We start from the raw sequence: 19,408 nt of genomic DNA, 5'->3' as shown, positions 1-19,408 counted from the left end.
TGTGCATAAGACTGATTTTATATATAAGGCATTAATATCTGCCAAGGACCTTATCGGTTTGCATCATAAAACTCAAACAGACCATCTTATAATGTCAGGCTTACTTTCAGGCCTCAGGCTTGTGAGGCAAATCTAGGAGTCCAAATTATTTATAAAAGAGGAGGCTGAGCTTACAAAAGGCTATGAAAACTCCCTAGCCTTCAATATATATTAAAAATGCCTCACATTGTTTAATTACACACTAATTATCACATAATAAATATTTCAATGTGCTAACCTGCTCAAGTCCACCCCAAAATAATTGTCAACCTCAAAGACATCTAATGAACTTAGAAATCTCAGAAATTTATCATGAAGACAATAGTAGGGATTTTTTAAAAATACACTTTGTCTAAAATAAAGGACTTTTCAAGTGACATTGTTCATATAGTCTTGTCTGACTAGCTAATGCCAGTGAATCCACTGATTGGTGGGGATAATTAATTTATGAGCCTATCAAAGTTCAAATAATGACAGAGTCCTATGTTCCACCTTTTATAGTTGGTGGTACTGTTGATGTTTCTTTATATTCTTAAAGAAACCCAAACCTCTATTAGTTAGCATGACTGTTACCTGAAGAATTATTACTGGGAGCCAAAGATAAGATATGGCCTCCATTGGCTCAAATGGAATTACATCTCAGCAGAGAACCAGTCCTCTTCAGCTTCCTGGGAAACAATTGTTGATTCAGCTTGGTTGCTGGTTTTCTCACATAGTGTTCCTTCTCTCCATTTTCTCAGACTTAATTTACTTCTCCCTCCCAATAGGGCTATTGCTTATCTATCACAGTTATTTCACTGCTCATTTACCTGAGAATCAGGTGAACATGGGCTCTGGAGGTGAACTATCCCACGTCAAAGCCCTGTTTTGTCACTTATTGTGTATGTCTTTGGAAAAGTTGCATAAAATCTCTACCTTTGAGTTTTCTTGCCCATAAGATGCAGATGCATCCTAAGAATTTCATGAATATTAAATAGGATAATCCACTTACCATGCATGATGTGCAGTAGGTACTCCTTTCGTGTTGTTACCACAGTTCTATGATTATGCTGGGTTGGGGAAGAGACGTGAAAGTGCTTTCCAAACTACTAGAGTTTCTCTTTACTTTGACCATATGTATAAGCAGTTCCCTTGAGTTCTGACTTAGAAAATAAAAATGCAAGAGACATCTCTTCTTTTGCTCAGATGCTGGGAGAATTAGAACCAAATTAATACCTTCAGATTTAAAAACTTTTCAAAACACTGTTTTAATTGATTTTAGCTGCTAGAAGAATTACAGTCCAAGTCAAAGCCAAGTGACTTTTCTTGCAGGCTTAGTTCTTCTGTTACTCAGTCTTTGTTCTTGCTTTACCTATAATTGTACAATGTTCATTTGTATTTGACTTTTATATTCCCTCAAATCCCTTTGAAATAAAACATTGAAACCCTTATTCAAACCTCCAGAAGTTCTGGAATTAACTTTTCTCTTTCATTATTCTTCTCTTCCCTTTCTTTCCCTTCCCTTTCTGCCTTACTTTTCCCCTACCCTCTCCCTTCTCCCCTCCCTTCCCTTCCCCTTTCCCTTCCCTTCTCCCTTCCTTCCTCCTCTCCCTTCCCCTTCTCCTGGCCCTTCCCCTGGCCTTTCTCCCCTTCCTTCCTTCCTCCCCACTTATCACCCCTTCCCCTCATATAGCTCTTAGGGAAATGTTTCAGTTAGTTTGGTCTATACCAGTTCCCTGTGGGACCCTTTTTTTTTAAAGTTTATTTTTTTAAGTTATTTTTTTAGATTTATTTTTGAGAGAAAGAGACATATCAGGAGCATGGGAGGGACAGAGAGAGGGGAAGACTTAGAATCTGAAGGAGGTTCCAGGCTCTGAGGTATCAGCACAGAGCCCGACGATGCCTGGCTGGAACTTACAAACTGTGAGATCATGACCTGAGCCTAAGTCGACATGTAACCAACTGTGCTACCCAGATGCTCCTGTGGGACCTTTTTAAAATTGCATATCCCTGTGTCCAGCTTTAGATATTCTGATTCTGTAGACCAGAACGGAGCCAGGGATCTGTATCTTTTTAATAAATACTATTCATCCAGAACACTCAGATTGAGGCAATACTCTACCATTCTTGATAAGCAAGTAGGAAAGAGATGGAAATGAATCTGGCTTCCAAATCAGGCTCATTCACTATCTGTGTGACATTAGAAAATCACACAACCTGTCTATGATTCAGTTTATTCATCTTTAAAAGATACATAAATTCATAAATGTCTGTCTACCTAACTCATAAAGTTGCTATAAAAATGAGTGAAATAATATCTGAAACAGGAAGAAAAAATCTATTAAGTAATTAAATTACCATCTTGTTTCACAATCTCAGAATGGGATAATATAAGTCTTTACGGGCAGATAGCTATTTTTGTTTTTAAATCAAGACTCCGTAGATGTGACCTAACCCTTCCAGATGGAATAGATATAAGGGATCCTGAACAGTGTATTAAATCATGAGCCATGACTCTTTAGGGGACTATGAAATCAGTTTGGTGGTGGCTCCAGCATTTTTAAAACAGAAGAGGAGAGGAGAGGAGAGGATAAGGGAAGGGGAGGGGAGGGGAGGGAAGGGAAGGGAAGGGAAGGGAGAAAGACAAGGTAGAAACCATCATAGCACATAGCCTGTAGGAAGAGGTTTAGAATACAGAGTCTTCTATTTAAATGTACTTGTCTTTGTGCTAGCCTGTATCCTTCCCCACTTCCCTCCAGCGTATCCCTGTATATTCTGACTTGTGTTTGGAGATCACACTTAGAAATGAAAGAGGTGAGGTTGTGGTCAGCATCAGAGGCACAGCAGAATAGCCTGCAAACACATCCATGGGTGAGATTATGTGAGGTGATGGAGAATATAGCGGGAAGGGCAGGAGAATATGTGCATCCCTGTTGTCCTCAAGAATCTTATGGATCATGTCCTTTCTCAACAGTCACTGATGTCATAATGATATATTTGTTGGCTAGTTTATTATCTGTTTTCCTCACTAGATTGTAACGATAGGAACCAGGGCTATGTCATTCACCAAGATATATCCAGCACCTAGAATATATAAAACACCTGATAAATATCACATAAATAAATAAATGACTATCTAAAGCAAAAAAAAAAAAAAAAGAATCTTATGGATCATGTAGAAAGGAGTGCTGGAGCAGCTTCATTTGGAAATAAGCAGATAAAGTATCCTAGAAAGCTGGAAGAGGTGGGCAATCAGCTTGTGTGTACAAACATTGTAGTTATAAAGCCCACTAGCAAGGAAAGATAATACTTTGTTCAAGTTACTCATTCTTTGGTGTACCACCCACTCTATTCCCCAACTACCTGTATTGAAGGCAAAGTCTAGGGCTATAATGAAGGATAGAGTCTTTCTCTGGCTGCCAGGTGAAAGGAATAATGCTCTAACATCTGAAAGTGAGCCTTGTAATTTATATTTTCCCATTACAACAAAAACAAACAAAATGCTGTGGCTCTGATCTAGCAGCTAGGTACAGGTAAAATAATAAATTGTGTGCACTATTCAGTGTTTACACTAATGACCATCACTTTATAAATGCATATTATATGCTAAGTAGGTTCCAACTATAATCTCTGATCTTCTGGAACCATGGGAGAAAAGTTGTAGTGTTGATGCTTTATAGGTGATCTTACTGGAGCTCAGAGAAATTAAATAATTAACCTCAATTCACATGAGTGGCAAACGATAAAAGCAGGGCTCACACCTAGGTATCTATGGAACTTGCAACTACATCTCACTGCATCAGCTATTAGACTAGTTTTGGAAGGTCATTGCCATACAGAACATTGGTTCTAAGAGAGAAGTGTGCCTGCAAAGTCAGGCAATTAGGCAAAATGCAAGTGTGCATTACCCCATCAATTTCTGCTGAGAAGGCTCAGTGTTTCAACATCTTCATTTTGAAACTATCTCACTGTGTATGCATTGTGCCTTTTTTTCTCTGTGGATTCTAAAGGGACTTGAGGAAAAAGAGCAACTGTGCATTCTTTGCTCTTTTAAATATTAATTTTGTGTCACACTCCGTGAATCTATTTGCATCCTGTCATCTAAATGCTAGTGACTGAGATGAAAAATCCATCATGGTAAAAATGTATTTCTGATTACACAGGGAATGTAATTAGGAAAGAAATAATTTCATATATTTTTGTAATTTCAGAGCCAGGGGTAGGGCAGGTGTGTGGGTATCTGAGACGTGGGGGTTACTCTGGAATCCATGTTTTCCTTGTTTGTTTGCATGTTGCAATTAAGAAGGTTGATGCTAATTTGATCCAGAAATTATGCTATATGGAAGGAGTTATCCCTTGGAGAGAGTGCAGTATTCTCTGGACAACTTATCCCCCAAATCTGTTTGCTGTGCATGTCCTATGAGGGTTCTCATGAAAGAAAGAGTGAGGCAGCTGTGGCGGGCTCTCTGAACTCTGGCAATCTGGTGTGTGTGGTGGGGGTGCTTCCTCCCAGTTCTCCTCCACATTGCATGGCCGAGAGCAGTTTGCTCACCACGTTTCCCCAACTGGGAGAAGCATAAGATGTGTCGTCCTTCCCTGTAGTCGATGCTTTTGGAAACAGAGTTTTGGGTTAGGTAGAGGAAATAGGCAACAGAATTGCTGATTTTCAAGGGCATCTAGCACATGAAAATTTGCATTCTTTGATCCTACTCGCTCTCCCTGGTGTCTCTGAACAGTCTGGAATTAGCAAGCCTTGACAACAGCTAATGAGAATGAACAGACTCACACAGATTCCCCTTTTGCAGCGGTTGGATTGGATTCAACCTTTACAAGACAGGCAAATCAGCCCAAATAGCCTCTTTTTGGAATGAATAAGATTTCCCCACCTCAAGTGGTCATGTGCTAAGATAAGTGAGTCAGTAAAGAAGCTGAGCTGTAATAATGACAATAGTAGCTAACACCTACAGAGTGTTTACCCTGATGCCGGCCACATAGTCTTCACATCCTCCCTACAGCATGGATACCATCTCTCCAGACAACTTCATCAGCATCTTCCCCATTTCATAAATGAACCGGAGCACAGACAGGTTACATTTTCTTCCTTTGGCCCACATACCTGCTCCAGGAGTCCTGGGCCCAGCTACTGCATCTCTCTCCCCAATAGAGTAAGAACTGCAACGCCCACCTTTGAATTCTGAGCTTCTTTGCCAAAGGGCTCTCATCTTGAAACCCATAGAAAAGGGCTTGGTTACATTGCGTCACATTTGGGGCAGAGTATCTGGTGAACCATTCTTTCCATTGATGGCTGATAAGTTGAAAACTAAGAATTTAGCGTCTGCTACAAACTAGACACTGTTATATATGACAGGAAATATTGCTTAGTGGTTGAGGTGGACACCAGAGCAGGCCTCCTGGATTAGAATCTACTTCCCAGTTGTGGCCCTGGAAAAGTAACTTTGTGCTCCTCAGTTTTCTCATCTATAATTAGAGATAATAATAATACCTTCCTCATAGGGCTGTTACAAGAATTAAATGAGTTAATTAAAGCAAATCAATTAAAATAGTGCCTGGCACAAAGTAAGAACTCAATAACTTTTATTGTTATAGCTTCCAGTATCCTATTTTTCAAGCAAAAAAAAAAAGGAAAATGGTTTTGATGGTTTATTTTAATAGTCTAGATGAAGAGAGAAATATATTACTCTAAATCTATCCTTTTTATGAAATTAGTTGAAATTTCAAAACATTAATTAAAATTACTACAAATTTTAAAACTTTCACTAAGTTACTCTTTTGTGTCCAAGGAATGCTATAGACTTTTTAAATCTTGATTTTTTAAATTAATTAATTTAATTGCTATTGCTGATATATATCAATTCCCTCCTAGGTTCTGGGAATAGTGAATGAAAACTCTCACACAAAATTTGTATAATCCTTGCTCTGTGAGAGTTCCCCACTCTTCTCCTCTATGTCTTTTTGAAAGCACTAACATGAAACTATAATTAACACAGAACCTGTCCATAAGTGATGCTGTATAAAGCAAGAAAACTGATACCTCATTATTATCTGAAATATCTTTTACTACATTTCTGTAGTTCATTTGCTCAGACTAAAATGTGGCATTCTCTAAAGGGAAAATGTTGCTATCTGACCAGCTGTAACCCAATTCTTGTTTACATTAAATGGTTAAAATTGTTTCCAATCAAAGAAATTTCTCTTTTAAAACACAACAAATTTAAGATTCTATTTTGCAGTGAGTATTTGTCATATGAAAACCCAACATGTCTTATATACATGTTATATATACTGTTTCTAACATTGAATACTTGCTCTACTTCTAAATTAATTGCATCATATGCCATACAATGAAATTATTTCCCTGAAAAGACCAAGGAGTGGCTGTCCCTCAAGTAAAATAATAATTTTTATTGATTTGCTTTACTTTTGTAGCTGAAGGACTTCTAGAGGCTTACCCAGTAGAAGCCTGTATTTTCCAGTTGTTCCTATTTTACAGATGGTTAACTTAAAACCTGGAAGATGGTAAGCCCAACTCACTTTGCAAGGCTGAAAGAGCCTTACATTATTAAAAGGTTCAAAGTACTCTATCTATTTTAACTACTCATCATCGCAAATGTTCACCAAGATCTCTGTTTATGGAATAGATAGATGGCNTGCTTTACTTTTGTAGCTGAAGGACTTCTAGAGGCTTACCCAGTAGAAGCCTGTATTTTCCAGTTGTTCCTATTTTACAGATGGTTAACTTAAAACCTGGAAGATGGTAAGCCCAACTCACTTTGCAAGGCTGAAAGAGCCTTACATTATTAAAAGGTTCAAAGTACTCTATCTATTTTAACTACTCATCATCGCAAGTGTTCACCAAGATCTCTGTTTATGGAATAGATGGCAAAAAAATCACATATTCTGCTCTGAAACAAATTAGTACATTCATTTAGGGAAATTGATTGCATGGGAGCCTAAATATGTCTATTTAAATAAACACAATTTTACCTTCAAGTTAGTGTATAGCACATTTAAAATTCTTGGAGCAGTTTTTACCTCCATTTCCATATTTGTTCCAAGATATATGTCATCACTGAGTGGAAGAAGTAAACTTATCAAGTGTTCCTCCAGAGGTTAGAAAAAGGATCTAATAGTAAAAGCTGCTAGGAGAAAGATTTCAGCTCAGTAGAAGGATGAACTTTCTAATAATTCAAGTGGTGTCTAAATACAGTCTGGCAATAGATATGGTCTGGATTTGGGGGGATTTTTTTCACATAGCCCAAATGTGTTGTTTAAAATCTGTTCAAGGAAATGCTCCAGCTATTTTTTTTTTTTATTTAATCCACATGGTCCTAAAATGTCCTTACTTTATATTTCTAAATCAATTGTTTGATAATCTCCAAAATATATTGAACATAGTGATTACGAATACAGTGAGCTACTACGTTAAATTTGGAAGTAGTAAAGTTTGGAAATATTGAGGTTTTTTTTTTGTTATTGTTGGAAATGTCAGTTTTTTCTAATAAATGGAAAAAATATGTTCCTCCAAAGACATCCTATCTAACAGTGTGATAATGACCACTATTGCATTATGGGCAGCATTGTCATTGACCTTATTCAGGTAGACACTGGTTGATTATCACTTGGGAATGTTGTTGAAGAGGTAACTCATGTGTTAGGGCTTTTGATTATGTGATTTCTACATTTTCTTGTAACTCTGGTATTTTGCTTTGATTGTGGAAGTTCTTATTTAGCCTAACATGGTTTTTCATGGGAACACATCTGTATAGTGTAGTGGTTAAAAGCACCAACTTTATGGTAAGACCAACAGACCTGGGATCTGATCCTTGCTGCCAGCTGGATAACCATAAGGCACTTATTCAGCTTTCTCACAGACAGTTTCTGTAGCTGCAGAAGAACAAAATCTGTTAAGTGAGTGGTGCAGACCAAGTGCACACGTGTTAAAATATCTCATGTGTAGTGGCTGTTCAAAATATAAAATGGGTCTGTGTCTAAAGAATTGGGAAGCTGCATCTTTCAAAGGACAGGGAGAAAAATAACGCTGTTTGGAATAGGAAAACAGTTTTGATCTCCAATGATTTATTTCCATAGTGTCTATAGTGTTATTTGACCACTTTGATGCATATTTAGTTTATGAAAGCCAGAAACAAATATCTTTGTGACAGATGTATGACAGTTACAACACTTTAACAATTGTATGGATAAGGGGTTCATGATTCATTGCTTTCTTTCAGACATAAGTCCATAATCTATCATTAGATCAATCGCTCTTTACAGACGCTAGAAGTAATTAAACATCCAACTATACGCTATAAACACGATTGTAATTTCCTGCAAATCTGCCTTCTATCACATAATCTATCAGTTCATATTTATCACTCTCTGCCAGGCCAAGTAAAGGTTTTCTTGCACATTTGTGTTGCATGATGGTCCCCATGCTTGTGGAAATAAATTAAAGCTCTGCTGATAGATGTTTCCTCTTCATGCACTACATATGTACACATGACTTTATGCAAGCCACATTTCCCAAGCAGTACAGTGTGAGTTTTACGTGCTGAAACTACACAAAACAAATCTTTCTTAGCCTGGGGTTTCGATTCTTCACCGGGAACACTTGTGGTGCTTGCTGATCAGCATGCAGAACTGAGTCCAGAGACGTACACAGAGATCTCTAGGGACCTGAGTGCATCTGTCGAGGGAGAAAGGCTCCATATATCATTCTACAGGCCCATTCTCACTTTCTCTCCTAAAGAAACCTTTTGTTATCCCAGAAGTGAAAATAGATGTGTATTTCCACTGCTGTCTAATACCTTTTGGCAGAAAATGCAAAAATGTTCAGCAGTTTACTTTAGGAGTCAAATGTTATTTTGGAAAGGATAACTTTCCCAAACAACACATGCCCATACACATACACTCAGAGGTACATTTGGGATCTGAGATTGGTAAAGAACCCTGGAGTGAAGAGAAAAATAATAGATGAAATATCAAGACAGGTGAGTGGCATTATAGACGTCTTGTCTGTGCATAAAACTGATATGTTTATTTTATTTTTTAATAACTTATTTTAAATTTATTTTGTTTATTTATTTTGAGAAAGAAATAGAGAGCAAACAGAGGAGGGGCAGAGAAAAAGAGAGGCAGAATCCCAAGCAGGCTCTACATTGTCAGTGCAGAGCCCAGTGCGGGGCTTGAACCCAAGCATTGTGAGATCATGACGTGGGCTAAAATCAAGAGTCAGTTGTTTAATCACCTGAGCCATCCAGGTGCCCCTACACTGGTATGTTTAAAAGACTAGTTCCCTCTGGATTAAAGTTAGAGTGGATTTCCCTTTCTATTAGAGGCAGCTTCAGAATTTCTTGGGTAGATCCATTGGCACCATTTATACATGAGCCCATCTCCTTCTGGACGTGAGTGTGAACTGCTTCATTCACATGGCTCAAGTTTACAGTATGATTTCAGCAGTGCAAAGTAGGAAGCCGCTCTCATTACAGTTGGCATTTCATTTTCTACATGGTATCATTAGATTCTATTTGGCTGCTTTTAGCTGCTGACAATATATCTCATATAGAATTTATTGTGAATTAGGAGATGATAGATGCAAAGCTGTATTAGAAGAATTTTCAATGTGAATTTATATACAGTAGGACAAATTAAAAAAACTATAAGGGACTCCACTCTTTGAAATACATAAGTTGTTTGCTATTTGGTCAAACAAAGAGATAAAATTTGTGTGAAGCTATATTTTAATCTAGAGGCTGCAGATATTTAAAGTGACAAAAAATAGCTTGCAAAATACTGTTTTAAAAACTCATTGCACCCTCTGTCTTGAGCAGTAGTTTTGGCATTTCACTTTAAAAGCTACTGTTTGAAGATTTCTGTATTTATGACTTGAGAGAATTTAAAAGTAAAATTGTATTTAGATTTCTGAAGTCTTAGAACTTCTAAAGACAACACACAATCATTGTGTTATGTAATTTTAGAGCCATAGGTTCTATGGCTATGACATTTTTATAGGCCTATGCCATACTTGATTTATATTTCTTTGAGTAAGAAGTTAAACTTATTTTCATATTTATCATAAAATAAAGCAAAATTAATAATAATGAGCATCAGGGCACCTGGCTTGCTCAGTCAGTACAGCATGCAACTCTTGATCTCTGGGTTATAAGTTTGAGCCCCACATTGGGCATAGAATTTACCTTAAAAAATAATAATAAGGAACATCAACATTGGGCATCCTTGTATTTCCCAAACTTATTGGTGTGAGCACTATCTCCCCTGAAAGAAAAAGGTTACACTATATATTTGAAGAAACATAATGATGTGACTTGACAATTTTAATTAGAATTTTTCATGATGTGAACGACCTCTGATATTTCCTTTTTCATGAAAAGATTTAGGTCACAATCCCTGTGGGTTTTTTTTTTCAAGTTTATTTATTTATTTTGAGACAGAGAGCAAATGGTGGGGGGATGGGGGGGAAGATAGAGGGAAACACAGAGATAGAGAATCCAAAGCGGGCTCCATACTGTCATCACAGAGCCCAATACAAGACTTGAACTCACAAACCTACAAACCATGATATCATTACCTGAAATAAAATCCAGTCAATCACTTAACTGACTGAGCCACCCAGGCGCCTCACAATCCCTGCTTGTATTCACTGTACCTGTAATCCTATGATTTATTTCCTTAGAGCCCTGCAAAGTACTTAGGCTTTCAAGAATATTGTATTCCACTTTGTTGAGGATCAGTGTCATACCTTACATCCAAATCCTTTTAATCAATATTTACATAAATGATAATGTTTAGCTACCTCAAGAGAGCAACAACATAAAGTGGAAACATCCTTGAGCTGGGCAGAAGACTTCACACTTGTCAGTAGTTAACACACAGAACTCTGGGCATTTGTAATCACTTGGTTAGTATCTGTCTTCCCACTTGAGAGGTTCTCAGCTTTAAATGCTCATTGGAATGATTTCATACCTTTAACAAAACAGTACTGATGCCTGGGTGTTTCTCTATAAGTTCTTGTTTAATTAATCCTAGAGTGGGGTCTAGAAATCAAGACTTTCAAAATCCAGTAACCTAGATTCTTCTAACATGTACCCAGGAAAACCATGCCTTTGGCTGCAAGGTGAGTGACAGGAGAAACCTTCTCTTCAGTGAATAACTCAATGTCTGGTACTGAGTAGAATCTAAATATTGAATGTTGGATGGATGGATGGGTGGGTGGTTTGAGGCAAGTTATCTTATCTTTGTGAATCTTGTGTATGTGGATCTTTAGTATGTATATAAAGTATGTTGACCCAAAATCTCTTCCTTTCACTCAGATTACTTACCTGAGAGACTATAGTGAGGTGGCTACCTAGTCATTATCTTCTAATTTAAAAGGATCTTAATGGCTGCAACTGGGATTCTCCATATACCCAATAAAGCCTGTGATAAGTTTAATAGCTTTTGCTAAGTTAAATTATTAAGTTACGTATTTTATAAACCCCCCTGTAGGAACTTTTATTTTTTATTCTTTTAAATAAACCATGAATTAACATGGTATATCCTAAAATATCTGTTTGTCCTCGGAAAACAACATGAAGTTTATATTTTGAGTCTGTAAAAGTTACGCTTTTAATTTCTGATAAATCCAGAAATCTATGGAAGATACCTTTAGCTATCCAAAATATTTAGTGGGTTATTTTGAATCTTTTCTATTACAGACCACTAGGTAATGAAAGTCGTGATAATCAGGCAGTTGGTCTGATTATTTCCTTGGGAAGCATTTTTAAACTCAAATTACCTTAAAGGATACATATATTAGAAACTCTTTACATGTTGCTAATTTTCTCTCAGAAAAGTTGTATAAATTTAGTTAGAAGGTGGCTCCAATAATATTTATTAATAATTCAGTTTCTTCTCACTTGTTTGAATTATTACTTTTACTATATAACAAATTATTAATGGCTGTTTAGTTCAGTCTTTGCATTTTGTATCCTTTTCCATGAATCTCTTTGTCTATAGTGGCTTCATTGCATAGTTATTTAATTGTTTCCTTTACAACTGATTTCATCATGCAATAATGTAGTTCCAACTACTCTTCCAACATATTTCAATGATATGTTCTAGACTATTCTTATCTAGTGCCATATATTGGATTTGTATAGATGCCTGTTACCACCTTCCCCCCTCATTAAAATGCCTTTAGGATGTTAGTTGCAATTGAATATCATTTATGGGTTAATTTTGGAAGAGATATCTGTACAATAGTTTTTTAATAGGGAGTTATAATTTCTGTCCACTTATTTCCTTTGATTTTCCTTATGCATTTAAAACTTTTATTTATCCTACATAATTTCTTAAGCTTAATGAAATTTTTTATATTTTTGTTTTTATTATGAATATAGTTTTCCAAATATATTTTCTTAAGAATATCTATTTGTTTATAATTACTATATGGACAAAATTGTTTAAAAAAATTCAAACAAGTCATCTTGCTAAACTTATGTTTCAATATTTGCTCCTTTTATTTATTCTCATAATGCATGCCAAATATTAAAACTAATACTAATAAAACTGATTTCTTAATTTGGAATATCCTTAATTTGGAATACATCTGGTGTTTTATCCTTTAAAAAATTCTGCTGGTAATTTCATATAATACTGTTTCAAATTAATTAAATTTTCTTCTAATTGTTATTAAAATTTTTATATTTTATTATTTTTATGAAAAAATATTATGAAAGAGACTTCTCAAGTGTTTTGGGAATATTAGTACAGATCATATTTACTCCTTTGCCTTTTTAAATATGAAGAGTTACTAATGTAATAGATCTTTAAAGAGGAACTGTCTTTGCATTACTAGGATTAATCTTTTTAATTAATGTGTTATTCTTTTAATATATTGCTGAAATATACTCATTAATTTTCAATTAAGATTTTTTGCATATATAATCCTAATGAGATTAGTCTTTTCTTCCCTTTGTGTTTTCTTGTGGTCAGATTGTAGTTTGGTTTTTTTTTTTTACCTTTATAAAGCAAATTAGGAAAGTCTGTATCACCTTATGTTAGTTGCAAGAGTTGGCAAATTATGGCCTGTAGTCTACCACCTGCCCACCACCTGATTTTGTAAATAAAGCTGTATTGAAACACAATCATGCCCACTGGAGTATCTGCTGTCTGTGTGTGCTTTCATCCTTTGGCAGCTGAGTTGAGTAATTGCAAGACTTCATGACTCTCAGAGCCACTATATTTTTATTATCTGACCTTTTACAGAAAAAGTATGCTCCCTGTGCTCCAAGATAAAGTTGCCTAGGACTTTGCCATCCTTTGAAAGTTTTACAGAACTCTCAAATGAAAAATTAACTAGGCCTTTACCTCATTTTCTTATGAGAGGATCGATTTTTGAATATTCTTTCTTTTTTGTAATGACTATTTCATTAGTGTATTAACTGAAACTTCCTGACATTTTATGATTTAAATTGTTCATGACCAATAGAATTTTCCAAATTTTTATATTAATTAATAAATATTGAATGTATTCTTATATAGTTTCAAAATTTTATAATTTGCTTCTTCCCTTTTGAATAAGTGTTTAGTGTGTTTTTATTCTCCAATAAAACACACATATAAATAAATAAATAAAACACACAACATACAATAAAACACACAACAATAAAAGGTTGTCTATTTCATAGTTCTCTTAAAGAACCAATTATTGGTATTGATCAAGACTACCTTTGTCTATTGTATCTAATTTAATCTATTTGTATAATTTTTATCTTTGTTAATTCCTTCTTGCATACATTTTAAAGCATTTTGTTGTCATTTTTTAATTTCTTAATTATAAAAATGCTTAATTGAGGTATTAAAATTTGTATCATTTAAATATAAATGCATTCAGAGACACCTGGATGGCTGAATCGGTTAAGCTGCCAACTCCTGATTACGGCTCAGGTCATGATCTCAGTGTTAAGGCATCCAGCCACACACTGGGCTCTGCACTGGGCATGGAGCCTGCTTAGGATTCTCTCTCTCCCTCTCTCCCACTCATTCATGTGCACACTCTCTAAATAAGTAAGTAAGTAAGTAAGTAAAATGCACTTGTGGTTATATATTTTTTCTTTGAGTATCATTTTAACCAAATATCATTTTAATTTTGGTTGATTATTTTTAAAGGGTCCTAAATTATTATTTTGATATAATCATCCAGATGAGAATTAATAATTTTAAAGTATTACCAATCATTTTTCTTTTTTACTATTAATATTAATTGTAAATTTTATTTAATATATTGACTAATTTTTTAAGCCTAATGTAATTATTTTCCAAATATATTGTTTATATATGGAAGAAAATGTAGAATCATTATTTATATGGTTCAGTTTTCAATATGTAGTACTGAATCAAGTTGTTACATTCCTGTTTATCCCTATTTATGTTTTAAATAATTGATCTGTTTGACTTAGAACATTATGTTAATGCCCCATACAATTTTTATTTTTGTGTTTTTCTATATAGCTTCTAAATAGCTTCTTCCTTTTTTTACATGTTCTTTTAAATAGCTTTTATTTTTTGTATGTCCTTGCCATGTGCATAAAGGTTCATGCTTAGATCTGAATTATGGTTTACAGGTTTTAACAGTAGAAAATAAAAATCTTAGCTGTGAGTTTTATTTTCTGGTATTAATATCACTCACTTTTTACTTTGCATTTGCCTAATAAATAATTTTCCACATATTTATTGTTATCCTTTTCAAGATTTATTTTATTTGAGGTATGATTCTAGTTAACATCAGATAAAATTTTCTTTTGATTATAAACTAAACTTATTTGCCTTTTAAAAGGAAAGTTTAAGACAGTCACCTATGTTGTGGTAATTGATGTTTTAATCGCATTCCTCTTATTTTATCTTACCTGTTGTTATGATTTCCTAAGATTTTTTTCTTTTCCTATTCCAACCTTTACTATCATGGTCAAGTGTTCTTGGTCCTCCGTGGCCTGCAACCACTATTCTTCCAAGTTCTATTAGTTGGAGATTTCACATTCTAAGTACCTTCTATATACCATTCCCTTTAGGAGATTTAAATATATATTTGCATATTCCTTTATTAATTTCAAGAATGAAAATGTATCAGGGCACCTGGGTGGCTCAGTCGGTTAAGCGTCTGACTTCAGCTCAGGTAATGATCTCACGGTTCATGGGTTTGAGCCCCACCTTGGGCTCTGTGCTGACAGCCAGCTCAGAGCCTGGAGAATCTTCAGATTCTGTGTCTCCCTCTCTCTCTGACCCTCCCCTGCTCATGCTGTGTCTCTCTCTTTCTCTCTCTCAAAAATAAATAAAACATTTCAAAAAAAAGAATGAAAATGTATCAATGGATTCTTCTTTGGGTAAGATAAATACTTCAATGTTTTGTTGAAATAATCTGAAAGTTTTGCTTGGTTTTTGGTTTTTGTTTTTTATTTACAATATATAGCTACTTCAGGGATTATGTCTTCATATGTATTTTCAGCTCAAACCCTAGATTAACACTTAAGTGTATAGTCTTCATGGATTTAACTGATATTTATTGATTGCCTTCCATGTACCATGTTGTAAAATTTTAGTGACTGTTGTTTTCCCATCATTCTACATATCTTCCCTTTCTTGAGCCTTTGCTCTCACTGACTGATTGGAATATCTTTTCAAATGGGTGTTCATTACTTCATCAGAAGGACATAAGAATAGTACTTGGGTGAACAGTCCAGATCTGAAATGCCTTCCTTTTTCTCTCTCACATGAATCAGAACTTTACTGAGTATATATTTCTTGACTCATAATTCTTTCTCTTCAAAAATCTGCAAACATTGCTCCATTATCTTTTGCAAAGGGGTTAGGAAGATTGGTTTCCATCTAATTATGTTTTAATTTGAGAATATGTATTATATATGTATACATACAAAACACACAGAGTTTTATATATTTACCCCCCTCTCTAGGTGCTTATAGGTTTTTGGGGTTTTTTTCCTATATGCTTTGAATTTGGAACTTCACCATGTACAGGTAAAGTTCTTTCTGCATTGATTTTTACCAAGTTTTTCATGCCCTTTTTTTAACCGTTTCCCCAGTTCATAGATAGTGTTCCCATCTTTTAATTTTATGTTCCATGTATATTGGAGCTCTCGATGTAGTTTCCATGCATTTGATTGTATTTTCTCACAATTTCTTTTTTTTTATTTTTTTAAATGTTATATTTATTTCTGAGAGAGAGAGAGAGAGAGAGAGAGGCAGTGTGAGCAGGGAAGGATCAGAGAGAGAGGGAGATAAAAAATCTGAAACAAGCTCCAGGCTCTGAGCTAGCTGTTAGCACAGAGCCCAACTCGGGCTCAAGCCCACGAACCGTGAGGTCTTGACCTGAGCTGAAGTCGGACGCTTAACCGACTGAGCCACCCAGGCGCCCCGAATAATTTCTATCTCTTAATCTAGCTTCCACATTTTTGCTTTCTGTTGATCCTTTATCTCATATCCTAATTCACTAATTCTATACTTTGGAAATTCCAAATCTGGCAGTAACTACTACTGTGGTCTCTTTGTGTAAATATATGGAACATGCTTTCACTGCTATCACTGTTTTTAGAGTTCTCCTAGTTTGGCATAGCCTGTTACAACCCTGTTTTTCTGTTTTTAGGTTTTACTATTTAGAGTTTTTATAAAGTTCTCCCCTGCTTCTTACAGTACTTCTGTTTCGCTGGGCAACATTTCTTTCTAGTGCTCATATGATCCCTTTCTTTTGAACTATTGAGACTTCATTTCCTCTGGTTATTTTTCTGCCTTATCCTTTTAGAAGAGATCCAGGTTGTTCTTCAGCTATGAAATGGAATCTGTCAAGAATTAGGGTCACCGTTTCCGTCATTTTTTTGTTGTTGTTACAAATAAATGTAGACACTTAATGTTGCAAATTTTCCTGGACAACCCAAGAGGGTAGTAATTTACAGAACTAGGGACAGGTCTACCATCAAGGAGAGACATTAGTGGATACAGGAGAGTCAGTTTTGTTTGGGAAACTTTTCCTTTGAAAATTTGATAAATCTGAAACTTTCATCCTTGACTGCCATAGGACAATTGAACCAGAAATGCTTATTCCTCCTTGATGCTGGATGGAGACATTTCATTTATAACATTTCCTGGTTAGCTTACCAGGCAGTTCTTACAACCTGTAGACTGAGTGTGGGTTGTGAACGTCTCTATGATTCCTAGTCCCCACAGATAAGAGCAGTTGTGTTAAACTCTGTGTGTGTTTTACAGAACCAGTGGGAAGCTACCTCCATTTGTTTCTCACCTGCACCATTTCTTAGCCTATGCCTTTAGGATTAAGGTCTGTAAGTAGGGTCCTCAACTAGTTTTCAGCAAGAAAACTACTTTTCTATTATTTGATTAAGTCATTATAATAAGATGTTGAACAGTGTTGAAGATGCCCTAAATCTGAAAGTTGAGTTGAAATTCTTATGTGAGTCCCAAGTGCTTTTATCATCAGCTTATAAATAGGTTACCTATACAGGACAATTTATGTTCAGCTTTGTTAACTTGCCAGAACTCTCAAAATTTTTACCTCGACATTCTTGTCAGCCCTACTTATTATAAAATTTCCATTACCAAATAAGCAGAGCCAGAGCCCTTCACACCAAGAAGTGGAAGAGATGTGCATTTGTGTGTATGTGCGTGTGTGTGTGTGTGTGCGCGCGCGCGTGTGTGTTGTCTATCAACAGTACTTGCTGTTGGCAATTTATTTTAGACAATAGGTAAAATAAAAATGTAATGTGTCATTATCTCATTATAAACCTTCATTCCATGGCTTACTCTGACTACNCAGAGCCCAACACAGGGCTCAAACCCACAGACCATGAGATCATGACCTCAACCAAAGTCGGATCCTTAACTGACTGAACCACCCAGGCACCCCTCCAAATAGATACTCCTTATCTGTTTGACTTCATGTTTAACCATGTCCTAAGTTTTCTGTGGGAAACACTGATGAAAGGTGATTGTCATATGGTTTATAAAATGACCATATGGAAATTCTGTGTTATGATTAGAGCAGATCTTTAAGTCCATTTTGCAATCCCTTGGAAATCACTGTCCACCTAGCAGAAGCCTTTTGCCATCATAATATATCTCCTGATAAAACCACTTACCTAAAACAAATGGAAAGATTTGATCACAGGGGCACCAACACCAAGTGTTTCTGTTGTAGGTTTTGTTTAAATGAATAAAAAGTGCTGGGGCGCTTGGGTGGCTTAGTCGATTGAGCGTCCGACTTTTGCTTAGGTCATGGTCTAGCGATTCGTGGGTTCGAGCCCCGCGTTAGGCTCTGTGCTGACTNGAAATTCTGTGTTATGATTAGAGCAGATCTTTAAGTCCATTTTGCAATCCCTTGGAAATCACTGTCCACCTAGCAGAAGCCTTTTGCCATCATAATATATCTCCTGATAAAACCACTTACCTAAAACAAATGGAAAGATTTGATCACAGGGGCACCAACACCAAGTGTTTCTGTTGTAGGTTTTGTTTAAATGAATAAAAAGTGCTGGGGCGCTTGGGTGGCTTAGTCGATTGAGCGTCCGACTTTTGCTTAGGTCATGGTCTAGCGGTTCGTGGGTTCGAGCCCCACGTTAGGCTCTGTGCTGACTGCCAGCTCAGAGCCTGGAGCCTGTTTTGGAGTCTGTCACTCCCTCTATCTCTGACCCTCCCCTGTTCATGCTGTCTCTCTCTTTCTCTCCTAGAAATAAATTAAAAAAAAAAAATGAATAAAAAGTGCTTACTCACTGAGGGTCATCTTTCTCACTGTCCCTTTTGCTAAAGGAGGGGGAGAAAAAGGGTATGTTTTAATCATGTAGAGTCTTTTGAAAACAATATTTAATTATTTTAAAACTACATTTGTGAGTTTTTTTTATTCACACAGCCTCCTCTAAGATATGCTTTAATTAGTAACATTTCTCTCCACATATATGGTGCTTATCTGAGGTTATTTTCTGATGGAAAAACCTCTTTGGTATTACAGAATTGAACTCTAACATTTTACATGAGAAGTCAAGCAGAGAGGGAGAAAGGAATTTCACCAAAGGCCTAAAGCTTAAAAAGCAGCCACAAAGAGACCTGACAGCAGGTTTTAGATGCAGCATCACCCAATGGTGGTGTGTTGCTGGGACCAGAATTGCAGATCTCTGCTCAGGATGGGCATGGGAGGTTTCAGGGATGAAGTTTCTGAGGTCGCTGATTGTCCGTGTGACATTTGAGACACCTTCCAGTGGAAATATTTATTTGACAATAGAAATATAAACATAAAAAATAAAAGACAAGCGAAGAAATGGATTCAAAGACAAGGTTAAACAACACCAGCAAA

At 35.9% G+C, this 19,408-nt stretch overlaps 1 long non-coding RNA gene across 1 annotated transcript; it reads right to left on the bottom strand.

The window, feature by feature from the left end:
• Positions 1 to 1,267: 1,267 nt before the first annotated feature.
• Positions 1,268 to 2,951, bottom strand: LOC144233262 (uncharacterized). Its single transcript, XR_013335630.1, has 2 exons — positions 2,736 to 2,951; positions 1,268 to 1,390 (listed from the first exon to the last, which is right to left on the bottom strand). It is a non-coding gene; the product is annotated as an uncharacterized LOC144233262 (long non-coding RNA).
• Positions 2,952 to 19,408: the final 16,457 nt, after the last annotated feature.

Source organism: Crocuta crocuta, unplaced genomic scaffold, assembly GCF_008692635.1.
Source record: "Crocuta crocuta isolate KB4526 unplaced genomic scaffold, BGI_CrCroc_1.0 scaffold529, whole genome shotgun sequence".
Classification (NCBI taxonomy): Eukaryota; Metazoa; Chordata; class Mammalia; order Carnivora; family Hyaenidae; genus Crocuta; species Crocuta crocuta.
Note: the sequence above shows the minus strand (reverse complement) of the source record. Positions and strands in the feature narration are given on the sequence as shown.